We start from the raw sequence: 12,891 nt of genomic DNA on the forward strand, positions 1-12,891 counted from the left end.
CTCTGCCCTGTCTTTTGTACACCCCCCTGGACTAATAGCCACAGATTGTTTCTTAACTTTCCCAATGTCCCAAAAGAAATAAAACAATTTCCTCTGTCTTTTCCCCTTTTTCTTGAGCTCTGTGATGATCAAGTGACTCTTCAGCTCCTCCTGCCATTATTTTGAGCCTGAGGACTGCAGCAGTCTAGACACATTAGCACTTCTAATGTGGAGCTCACAGACTGTATCAATTAGTGGGCTGGCTTCAGCCCACATATCCCAGGAGGCAGCACATAGCTTCTCCTAGGTTGTAGCGCTGATGAGCTTCAAGAGGTGGCAGAGAGCCCTCACCCAGGGGACTGGTTAGTGTGTGCTATCCCTGTCCCTCTTTGCAGGGCTGAGATTTGCTTTCTCATCTTACTTCTTTCCAAGATACCCAGTTTCTTACAGAGTCGATGGGGTCTTGGTGGGGCTTTTAATGCAGCTTACAGCTTTCTTCTGCTAAGAAGGGTCAAGCCAATTCCCTCTGCATGGCAGAGCACATACTCAGCCCTTAAGCAATATTCTTGTTCCCTGAGCTTCATCCCACTCATAAACCAACCACTGGGAACTTCTACATCTGCTTCTTTTCCTTCTGAAACAACCAAAGAGGATGAATCTTCATAACCCCACCGCCTCCACATCCAGCGGCACGGCTCCAGCTGAGGTAGCCTGTGTGACTCAGCTCTCCCTGCCAATGTGACAGCCTTTGTTAGGAACAAAGCCTACGGTTTGGGTACCAAAATAAACCCAGCCTTGAGTCTGGCTGCACTGGTCTGATGTCATCAGACAAGCTGCATAGTGTGGTTCCAGCCCCATTCTCCCATCCCTCTTCTTGGCTGTCTCACTCAACGTCCCCTGAATCCCCTGGGCTGCCTATTCCCAGGTGTGAACAAAGAAGTCTGAGCTGTGCTTTATCTTCTTCTGCTGACAAATGCCCCAGTTTGAACTTTCCAGCCAGTTATTCCAAGTTGTGGTAGCATTAATCAAACTAATGATATCTGGTGATCTGGAGGAGAATCACTATTATATGGCAAAAAATAGAATCCCATAGTTAACAGTGTATTGTACAATATATCTGGGTTCCCTTGCCAGTCTGGACATAATATAAATGACTTCAGTTTCTCTCATTTATTTATGTATGTCTACTCTCTGGAGGGGAATTTGGTGTAGTGACAATTATGGGAACCCTGCAGCTGTTCAAGGAGGAGATAGCTTAGCTGTTGGCCTTACTACGCTGCTCACCCAGGGTTATTATGGCCATGGATGCCAGTGACAGCTTAGAGTCTCTCTTCTGCCCAGATACTTCATGCAAAATGTTTGTACTGAAGGTGCAAGACCTAGGATAAAGCCTTGGAGAAAAGAGATTGCAAATCTAAATGAAACTACAATGACCTGTGGTTTGGGGGATACCAATTTAGCTGTGTGAGGAGAGGTAACAGCCATCACCTCTGTCTGCTCTGTTCCTTTAGAAAAGAAAAATAAAGCATGGCCCCTTTCCTGCAAACAATACAGTGGTCAGGAAAGGATTTATCTTAAATCTGTCTGCAGTACTTGCTGCTGGGTTTTATGATTGTGGCTCTTCAGCAATCCATGAGCAATAAGAATAATTCAGTGACCAAAAATTCTCTTCACGTTCCTGTCAGAGCTGAGCTCTGAGCTTTGTGCCCATTGCTGAAAAACCAATTTAACCCTTTTAGTGTGCTGCCAAGAAGTATTGTTTGATATGAGATCTTCCAGCCCCTGCCCAGCTTTTCCAATAAAGGCACTGTTGAACAACCAAGGAGATAAGAGAGATGTTAGACACTGGCTAAACCCAAGAGCAGGATCCTTTATGAAAAGACTTTGAATGTCTCAGCTGTTTTTAAGCAGACATTTTGATCCAAGATGATCAAGTAAGGGAGGCTCATGCTGCTAACGGGGGCTCTGCAGTGTCTTCGGTGACACACTGACCCCAAAAGCCCATCCAGCCTCCTGTCCCTTCCTCCTTCTGGTTATAGGGGTATCTTTAAAACAAGAAGACAGCATGATGCCCTTTTCCTCTGTAGTGATGTCTTTCTCTAAGTTTGTTGGCCCTGGGCTCCCTGTCTGGGGTCCCTCAGAGGCACACCTTCAACCTGTTCACTCAGGTCCAGCAGATCCCCTTGGTGCTGTGACCCAGGGAGATTCGGCTGGCAGTGGGGAGAAGCAAGCAGAGAAAACCACCCCCACAGCAGCACGTATTCAGAGCCAGAAAAAAAAACAACCTCACATTTCCTCTTTGTGCTGGAAAAGCCTTTGGTGAGGATGGGGTGTCAGCTGGAGGACGTGTCCCCCAGGCACATGGGGTGGAGGAATGGGGCAGGCGGCATCTGGACCCCGGCCCCATCCAGACCCCAGCTGCAGCATGTCCGAGGGAGAGGCGGGAGAGCAGAGAAGCAGACTCCTGCAGACTGCTTTAGGAGGCAGCTCTGCTTCCCCATCTGACATCCCCTGCTTCCCCAGTCATGTGGTTTGCATTTGTCTCTTTTTCATGTGGAGACATTGCTTTCAAAGTCATCAGCGGGGACGAGCGCAGCAGCCGTGCAGCCACTGCCAGCACGCTGCTCCCACCTGCAACTCGGCAGCTTCTGACAAAGTGGGAAATCCTGAGGGGGCTCGCATGGCATTGGCAGCTTTGTTTTTCTCTTGCATGCAGACAGTCTCAATAAACAGCAGGAGAAGGTGTCAGGGAAGTGGAAGCAGGAGAGAGAGGTAAGTTAATTAGGAGGCAGCGACAATTACTGTGATGTGTAATATCAATTCTTTCCTTTTCATAGAGAGCATTCTGTTTTTTTTGGGGGGGAAATCTGCTACCAGCTTTAGACCAAATGCCCAGCAAACAGACATCAGCAGAGCCTTTGCACTTGGAGCCACATGAAATCACCCCTGTCCTGGCCCTTCCCGTGGTGCACAGCCCCATGGCTCTCAGCACATCCCTCCTGGAGCTCAACACAGGCACTTACAAACAACCTTGGACTTCATCAGACAGATCTATTATTTCCTATAAGATTCTTTGGTTTTATTCAAATCTCCATTAGGACTTGTCACAGAAAGGCCATGAGTTATATATATATATATAAAAAAGGAATAAAAAACACAAACAGAAACAAGGACAAAGCTTTCCTGCTGCTGAGTCCAAATTCGCACTAATGAGATCTGAGCAGATAAATAAGAGGCAGAGCAAGACGCATGACTCAGGGTGTGTTTGCACTGCACTGCAGTCAGCAGAGCTGATTGAAGCTAGGTGGAAATACTCCCACTGTCCCTCCTCTGGCCATGCTGAAGAAGCAGTGCAGGTTCATTAATGACCCCCTGAGTACCTCAAAGACCACAGGGACTTTAGCAGCTACTTCACATTGCAGTCCAGCCTGTTATTTCCCTCTAACTAAGTTCCTGACCAAAACTAGCATGAAGAGGTTAGCATATACTGCAAACACTCCTCTAAGCACAAGTCCTTCAGATGACTATGGCTAACTCCAGGGGATCGATCCAAGTCCCAAAAACGTGTCCCACGCTCTCACCTCAGCACTCCGGCTGTCCATCATTTCTCCACTTTGAGAGTGCTGGATTCAGTTGGATTAGTTTTGAAAGATATGTCTAATGTGATTAGCTGCAAATGATTAATTTTCAGCCAAAGCAGCACCCTGGTCCACTTGCCTGCCCCATTTCATGCTAGTGCTTGCATAAAGCAAGATATTGCTTGGGAGGAGGGAATGCAAAGCCATTCCTTTCTATCCCAGTGTAGATTCAGATCAGCTTAAGCAAATGGAAAAATTGCAGACAAAGACACTGGAATGGGAGACCAGGATATCTGGACTCATTGCTACTCAAGCTCTGAACTGCCTGTAGAACCTTGTGCATCTGTTCCCACTCTTCTGCCTCTGTGAAATAGCCTCACAGGATTTCCAGTGTGATAAAAGAAAAAAGATGACCAGGGCAACTAAGTGAAGAGAGGAAAGAAAAAGGAAAGTGAAAAGTGAAAAGAATGCCTGGGGAAAGGACTCCCAGTGCAAACAATGGTCTTGTAAACTAAGCTAACAAGACTTTTTAGGCACAGCTAAAATATAATGTTTTTATATATGTTTTATATTTATAATATATATGTTTTATATATATGTCTTTATATTCATATAATTTTATATATATATACATGGTTATTCATTACTAGAGATCATTTCAAAACCATGAAGATATTGTCCCCCATCATTTATGTCAATTTTCATAGAAAAAGAAAAAGAAAAAAAAGCATTGAGTCAGGGATTTTCTATGAATCTTTGTGCTTAAAAGAGTAAAGAGGGATTGTGATTCAGAAACCAGTAAAGCCACTGCTTGATACTTGATGTTGATGGCACCTACACTGTCAAAGTCCTCTAAACTCTACATCTCTCTTCTTCTAGCTCCAGCACCACATTACCTCCCAACAACCAATGTATGAAAGACCTCTCAGTTTTCTCCTTCTCACAAGGGCAGGAGAAAGAAGAAACATTTACAGCGATTTCTACCTGTTAGTGAACAGCAGTGAAATGGCACCAAGGCTTTGTCAAGCCTGGGAGAAGAAAGGTCCTTCCTGCTCAGGTCATACTTTGACTCTCCTTGAAACTCTTGGTTGCCTGCACCGAAGTGTTGTCGCTTTGGTTCAAAGCTCTCTTTGTCCAGTCAGTGGCAAAATCATTTGTAGGGACAGCAGAATTGCAGATGACCCCATGGGCATTCATTAATTTTGTGTTTGCACTTCTAAATAGCCTAAGGAGCATTTCCTACTCTTCATTTTCCAACTCCATGCTTCAGCTGCTGGAGTGAAAGGTCAAACTGGAAGCGTTCACAAGCCAGCTGTGGGCAGCTCTCTGCCCACATGCTGTCCCTCCCTGTCATCCCAGGAGATGAACATTGCATGGCATCCTTGGCCATGAGCAAGACCTTGCCAAGGAGATTTCCCATGGAGAATCGACAAATTCAGCTGTCACTTTCTTGCAGCATGTGCAGGGAGAGCTCCAGTTAAGAAGGGATATTTTTAGCCTGGAGGTACTCATCCAACTGGCCAGAGGCTGTCCCTGGTGCTTGAGATTATAAAAGGAACGAGGAGGTCCCAGAGGTCCCAGTACTATCTCTATTTTGGGAACTCTGATGGTGATCTCCTTTGCAAGGAAGGTTGTTCCCCTCCTTGTGAGCCAGTATCACATGTCAATCAAAACTGCAAAATTCATGCATTCTCTGCTGAATGTGTCCTGAGCCATTGTAAGGGGTAAAATGTATATATCAAATAATATATCACAGTGCCCTGGAGAAAAGGAGGGGATGGGAGCTGCCCTGATATGCATTATATTAAGTGTGCCTGGCATGCACAATCGTGTTACAGAGCCAGTCCTTGAGTTCCTCCTTGCCTTTTGCTGCCTATTATTAACTTGAAGGAGAAATGCTCTAAGTGGTGCAGGGAGTCAGGGACAGCTACTGCAACAATCATCATCTCCAAATCAATAATGGACACCATCCAGAGATGCTTCAGGATAAGAGGCATTTCACTTTCAGAAGACCAATCCTTGAAGGGAAGCAGCTGGTATTGTTAAAGACACAATGAAACAGCAGAGTGGGGTAAAAAGTGCTAAGAAAAGAGTGTTCATCAAAAAGTTCTTTGTCACTTGATTAAGAGGGGAAAAAAAGGGCCAAATTCTTAGCTATTTTCAGCCATCGTAGTCCACTGAGACTGATGAATCAAACTTGCACACTGACATTGGGCCTGTGCAAAAACTTGCAGCCAAAAAGGTCTGCCCTGCCTGAGGTTCAGGGCCTACTTTAACAAATGAATCTTTGGTGATGCTGCAGATGGCCCCAGTGCTTGCTCACACACACAGTCAGACACACACACAAAGAGAGCCCTGACCAAGTCTAAGAAAGAAAATTTTCCTCCATTTTACCAATTTAATTTGAGGCCCCAGCATCTCCTGGCCCTGTGTCTGGACATGGCTGTGCAGATGCAGCTGGTAGGAGGCAGGAGGCTGTCACCAGTAGCTCCATTAAAAAACTCAGTAATCTGTGGTAAAGCAACAGGACATCTGTAAGAAACACATGCAGGTTTAAGTTGAAGTTTTGGCTGAATTCAGTTATATGCCTGTTGATCTCACATCAAGGACTGTGCACCTGGAACAGTCAGTCCCTGGTTGTGATGCTGGCCTTGGTCTGCCCTGTGCAGCCCTAAGCAAGTCACCTCCATCCATTGTGGTATGTGACTTTCTGTGAAATGGGATAATATCGTCTCCTAGGATTAGGAAAAAGCTTGACCACAATATGTACCGCCTGGATCATCTGCTCTTGCTCTCAGGAGCCTATGGAGAAATTGCTGTATACAAACACTTCCAGTAACTGCTTTTGTAGATTCAGTAAACAAAGTGGTTAAAAATTATACCCTGGGTGAGTATCCAACAGTGTAACCTTTTAAGGTTGGAAATGAGTTCTGGATTGCCTGAGTAAAAACAGCTTTTAACTAACAGGATGGAGTCTAATGAGAGATCAATGTCTATTGTGGGAGAATTATACCCCTCCCCAGGAAACTGAAGGAAACATTTGCTACCGTGAGGAGTGCTGAGATGAGGGAAAGAGGCTGGGAAAATGAAACAGGTTTGATTTTTGGTCATCAGCACCATGAGAGCAAAGCATGGTCACACTGCAGCCTGAGAGGAAACTGCCTCTAAGACCCAGCCTATTCAGGATTTGAGTTTTTACATTCAACCGTCCTGCAGGATCTTTAATTAAATGCACAGCACATACTAGCATACAAGCTAATAAAACACAATGAAGCCCAAATACCAATCACTCCTTCAATATCCTCCCTTTGCTAACCAGAGCCAAAGCAATCAGGTCAGCACGAAATGTGCCCTGAAGGTGAAGAGCCCTGCAAGTGCCAGAGCAGCCAGGGGAGGAAGGGAGAAGAGGAGAAGTCAAGATCTGAGGACTTTTTAACCCAACTGCAGTACTACAAGCTTTAGACAAATAAAGCCAGATGTTATTTTGGAGAAAAAAGATACCCATATCTAATCCCATTCATTACAGTAAAGCAGATGTGATTTGGGAGACTCCAGTCTGATCACAGGGTTTTATAAAAGAAAGAATTGAAACTCCATAAGTGAAAAGTGTTTAAGTGCAACACATCTTGTATCAACTTTGGAAAAGGATGCTATGGAGAATCATCAGATTTGCCAACTGAGAAGGCATCTGCAAATTACAACCAAAGGCCAAATTACAGAGCTGATCTGATCTGATGAAAAGACTCTGTTGACCTCTCTGGGCATTGGGTGAGATCACCATTTCCACTGAGGAGTTATTGTAGGCATTTCTTCAGGTTATGAAGTTATTTAATCTTCTTAGGTCTTTCTTCTAGAAAGGAATAAGCAACACCATCTTTGTCGTGTTGACTAGCCAGAGGATGAATAGGAAAGATAACTGGGGAATAAGTCACCCGAAATTAATTCACTGCTGCTGGAAGGAGAGGGTGGTTGATAGAGAACATGCACACCTCTCCAAACCTCCTTTGGGTAAGAAACTTCAGACAAACAGCCACTAAAACTTTTGCACTGGGCTGGGAAAAATCCTGGACGTGGTGAACCATTCAGCACATCACAGCAATAAAAAGGCGAAAGATGAAAATTGTTGTACAGCTTGAAGCTTGTCTTCCTCAACGCTTGGCTTCTGTGCACCATCTTGGTTTATGGGCTTTCTGGGGGCAGCTGGGTTAATGGTCTTACAAATCAATTTTATGGACTCAAGGAGCCTGATTCTACTTTAACCAGAAAATCATGCTTTACCAATAAATTGGAACAGGGGAGATGGACTCTGTGGCTTCTTAATGTCTCTTCCAGCTCTGTCTGGAGAGATTAGTGATCTCTGACCAGTGAGTGTCATCTAACTTCTGCCTCAAACTTTCAATGCTACCAGCAGGTTCAGAGGCTCAGGATACTTTATGCCCTTGGAAGATGTGCTACAGGGAAGTAGGGCGTAATCCAAGACGTAATCAGAGCAATGCTGTTTAACCAACAAAAAAGGGAATTTGATCCAGATTTTCCCTCCTTGCTTGGGTGGCAGGATGATGAGTACTGAGGAAAGCGTTTTGCCTATAACATTCCTGCTGAGGAAGCTGCAGTGGGGTGCATGGCTGTAAAGCATAGCAAGGCTTGTTAGCAGCTAATGCTCTTCTTGTGGGGTCGTCTTTGTGTTCTGATTATCTGCCTAAGTGCTTCCATGCCTCTCTGCATAACAGCTCAGCCATTTCTACCTGGGTGACTGATAAGGGAATCCATCACCATTACCTGCATTACCTGCTCATGTTCCCTGAGTAGTTCTGCTCTATGAAGTGTTGATAATGCTGTGCTTGCCTCTTAACACATTTATTTCCCACTCCCTGCATTAAGTGTATATTTGATTATGTTGGAAGAAAACCTCATTCTGAAACTGGAAACCTCCTCGTGCACAGCTCCTCTGCTGCTGACCTTCTTCAAAGTCACAAAGACAGCCTGTGCCCTTTAGGGATTTCTCCTCATCTGGAATTAATAACTTTCTTCCCAGGATAATCGCCTCTCTGTTCAACTCATCACGAATTTCCTGGAAAATAAAATAAAATAAAATAAAATAAAATAAAATAAAATAAAATAAAATAAAATAAAATAAAATAGTAATAATAATAATAATAAACAGTCTACCTAGGTTTGGAGCCCTGTTCTAGGTTTGGAGCACCTGGTGTTTTCTTAGTTACTCAGACACAGGTGAGAGTTTTTGTTTGTTTGTTTGTTTGTTTTTGTTTTTGCTTTAATCACAGCTGACCCTGTTTAGTGCAAGAAGATGGACTAGAGATTTCTTGAGGTCACCTCCAACCTGAATTATTCTTTAATTCCATGATTCTATGCTTTTTATCTGAGCATTTTTATCTTTTTCATTCAAAGGCTATCAAGGGCTAGAATTGCCCATAGTGTCAGTCATCAATGGACACTTCTTGCACCTTTCCTCCTACCTTTGTGCATCCACACACATGCTATTTATAACACCTTTTCTTTCATATGGCAATCCACAAAACAGAAATGTCAGATTTCCATCGTTTCTAGAGGAAGCTCAGCATCTTATTTTGGACATATGCATATGTTGTCAACTTAGACTGAAATCCTTGGCATCTGATTCTATATGACTGAGGTTCCAACATCCTAGAAGTGTCCCAGCTGGAACTCCAGAAGGAATCTGTGGGTTTGCCCCCGCACTGGAGCACAGTCACCTTATACCCTTATTATATCTCCTTTGCATGAGGCACATGCAACTGTTTGCTGAGTTCCTGTGGTGCCTTCCATACAACTCATGATAGAGGCATCACTTTGCACCACACATTCACTTCTCCTTGAGTTTTCTTTGTAAGATTTAGGCCAGAAACCACAGCAGAACTCAGGAGATAAAAATCTTTGGTGTTTTTTACTTTTTTTTTTTGTATTTGTTGTTGTTTGTTTATTTGTTTGTTTCTCACATAATAGAGAAACGGAAAGAAGAATGTAATAAAATCAAAATTTCACCTTCTGTAAACAACTTTGTAGATAAATGCAATGAGATGTGTCCTGAATATGAATACTGCCAGGCAACCCTTTATAGATCTTAAGCTTGTATTGATCTGTGCATCCGTAAAAGCTCTTGTTCATCAGGCATAAGAGAACAGACTCAGTATGCATGACCACACATGCCAATGCCAATGGAGCTATAAAGCTGCATCTTCAGAAAAATAAATTGTAAGTCAGATTTTAGTTCAAAAGAATGGAAATCTGTGACATTAAGAATTAAAAATCAAAGTCTTCTGACCCAGATTAACTTTCTTTGCTCAATCACCCATACATAACATACTCTAAATCAGCTCCTGGAGATGTTCTTTTGCATGTTTCTCATGATTAATTGAATTAGCAATTGATTTGTATAATATGACTCACTTAGAAATAAAGACACACCAGCCTGACACCATGCATACCATTCAGGTGGCAAGAAATAACAGGCCCTACAGTTAATATTACCCCAACTTTCCTGGGCAATGCAGATTTGCTATTTACCAACCAGAGCATCAACTATCAGAGAAAGATAAGAGTGCTTGTGCATGCTCTGTGTGTGTGCATACTAAACAAACATGCATGCACTTGCACTATAAATGCTCAAATAAGTGTAGGAATTGCAGGTTCTTTCTATGGCTGATTTACAGATGCTCTGCTGAGCTCCAGATTTGGCCCTGCGCAGTACAGGGACTGGACAAAACAAAATAAAACAAAAAATGGTTTTCCTTTGAGGGCAGGGAAGGATCAGGAGAACCATCTAAGTTATTCAAGATTGGAGGTGGGTGCTTTAGTGATCCTTGGCCTAGGTTAGAGTAGGACATCTCATGTTCTGGGCTTGGGTTACATTTTGGGCCTCACTAGCATGATTTGGGGTTGAGGCTTATAGGCCTATCTCAGGGCAGAGCTGGCAAGGAGGATGGGATAGAGACAATGCAGGGACATGTGAGGTTCCACAGAGTCAAACTGGGATTAAATGGAACGAGGGCAGAGAGGAGCCCCACAGCCCCTGTGCTTAGAGCTGGTGCTGGGGCCTGCAGAGCCACCCAGGTTGCATTTGCATTGTGCTTCAGGCCATGAATATGGTGTTGGTTCCTTGGATCCCCAGAAAAGGTCAAGGCTCTAAATTAAATGGCTACCTGAGCTGTGGTTAAAGTTTGTCTGAACAAGATCCACGGAGTGTTTTTTGACACAAATGACTGAGCCTTGCTGGCTACCCCATAGTCCAGCACCATGTACATGGCTGGTGGCTCATAGCTGAGGAGGCCTTGTGCATGAGGAGGTCCTTGCCCTAAGCATTCCATCCATGGCATGCCATACCATGATTTTAGCCCACCAGGGTAAAGCATTTAATTGCTGTGCCCCAAGAAATGGCTGCAGATATTGGTTCCTTAACTCAGCCGTGGCTCCTCTGGTCCTCCGAGACGCTGTGCGCCCTTATGAGGTGCTAAAAGCTTTCACAGGAACGCAGCGAAGGAGGGCGGCTAACAGCAGTGGGAAGAGATGACCTTTCCTCAGCCCAATTATTTTGATATTTAAAATGTGAATCCAGAAATAAGAGTTCATCATTTCCTGTGCTGGAGATCATTATGCAGTGAGAAATGGGCAATACTGTGAATTATTATAAACTGGCACCAGACCGAGACTACTCTTTTCTCTTCCCCGTTCTTTTTCTTTCCCAAGAAACATCCCCATTTGTGGAGAGAAGCAGCAGCTTTTCATGAGAAAATAACATTTTTATGCCTGTCAAAATTTCCTTTCATTTATGCCAAGAAGTCACGACTGATGTCGTGTCTCCTTTTCTCCAGGGTGCAAATCTCTCTCCCAGCACCAGTTAAGTGGAGGGAAGAGCAAACTTTATCTTTCCTGTCAGCTTGGCTAGACACTACTGGGAATGGGAAGGCACAACAAGGAGACCATTTTCTTCTCCCTTCTTCCACACCGGTTTAACCCTGCTGTTTATGGCACACTGTAATGCTTGGATGGACATTGTTTAACCTGATCTAAGCCATGGTCATTTCCAGAGTCTCAGGGTCATTTCCCCTTACCCACTGCACAACTTGGGAAAGCAATCTTGACTTGTTAAAAACAGCATCCCCATGTGGAAAAAGAATAGGGTTTATTCCTACTTGCCTCTAAAATATTTTCACTTCTTTGAAGTGGGACTGCAATTTTTAAGAGGTTCACGAGCGGGCAGGGCCTCACTGACGTAAAGACCTCAGGATTTGGCTCGCTGGTCATCAATCTGCATAAGCATGCAGCAGCTATGTGGTCATTACCATAGTAATTCCACCCTTTCAGGATTTCTCTGCTATGCATACGCACGCTGGGGGAAAGAGAATCATTTTGTTCTCTGCAACTGCATCATTACATTAAAGCAGTGTCCCTGCTGGCCTCCGCTCCTGCCTGAATAGAGCTGCTCAGCAAAGTTGTGTAGTGCCTTGTTTTGTTCAGAAATGCTGATTCCTAGAAATGAAAACTGGCTTTGTGGGAAATGGTCAGTTTTGATGCATTTTTCAGCTTTTTTTATTCTCCCTTTTTTGTCTTTAGAGAAAAGGGTTTTGAAACAGTGAATTAGCTGCAACATATTCAAAACAAAAAATGCTGGTTGCTTTTTCTGCCTAGAAAATTAATTACACTGGTTAGAACAAAAATATTTTGAAACTAGGGTTGCTTTGAGTCAAAGAAATATATTTCTGATACTTGAATTGCCTTTTTCTGATTTTCATTTTCAAATGTGTTTAGCTTTTGGTGTTTTTACCCTCTTTAGGTCCAGATTTTTCTTTTTTTTTAATCTTAAATAATAATAATATTTGCAGGGTGGGAAAATCATCTCCTGAAAAGCCCCTGAGTGGATGTTTCAGTGCACATGACAAATGTTACAAAGCAAGTCACTGTTCTCATCTGTTCCTGGGGGACCTGGTACTAGCTTCTTATTGTTTTCGTCTCCTTGGAAGATAAGTTATCTAGTGTAAAAAAATCATTGTGCTCTTTCAGGGAAAGGAAAAAAAAAAACAGGTTTGAGTCTTCTCTCGGTATTGTTTTTATTTTTTTAGTCTATTGAGTCTAAGGAGTGGGGTTTAAATCAAATGCTGTGATCTGGTGCCAGCTGCTGTTGCAGGGCTGCAAAGGCTGTGGTATAACATTCACCTGGAAGTCACTGGGAAGACAACAGCTATGCTGTTATTGTTTCTGCAGGTATGGTCTGGGTAGAAAGGAAAGCGCAGATCTAGGACTGAGCTCTTTGAAAGAAGTTGTAAAATGACATCTATGCATCTCTGAGCAACCCAATCTA

This window comes from Anser anser, assembly GCF_964211835.1.
Source record: "Anser anser genome assembly, chromosome: 5".
Classification (NCBI taxonomy): Eukaryota; Metazoa; Chordata; class Aves; order Anseriformes; family Anatidae; genus Anser; species Anser anser.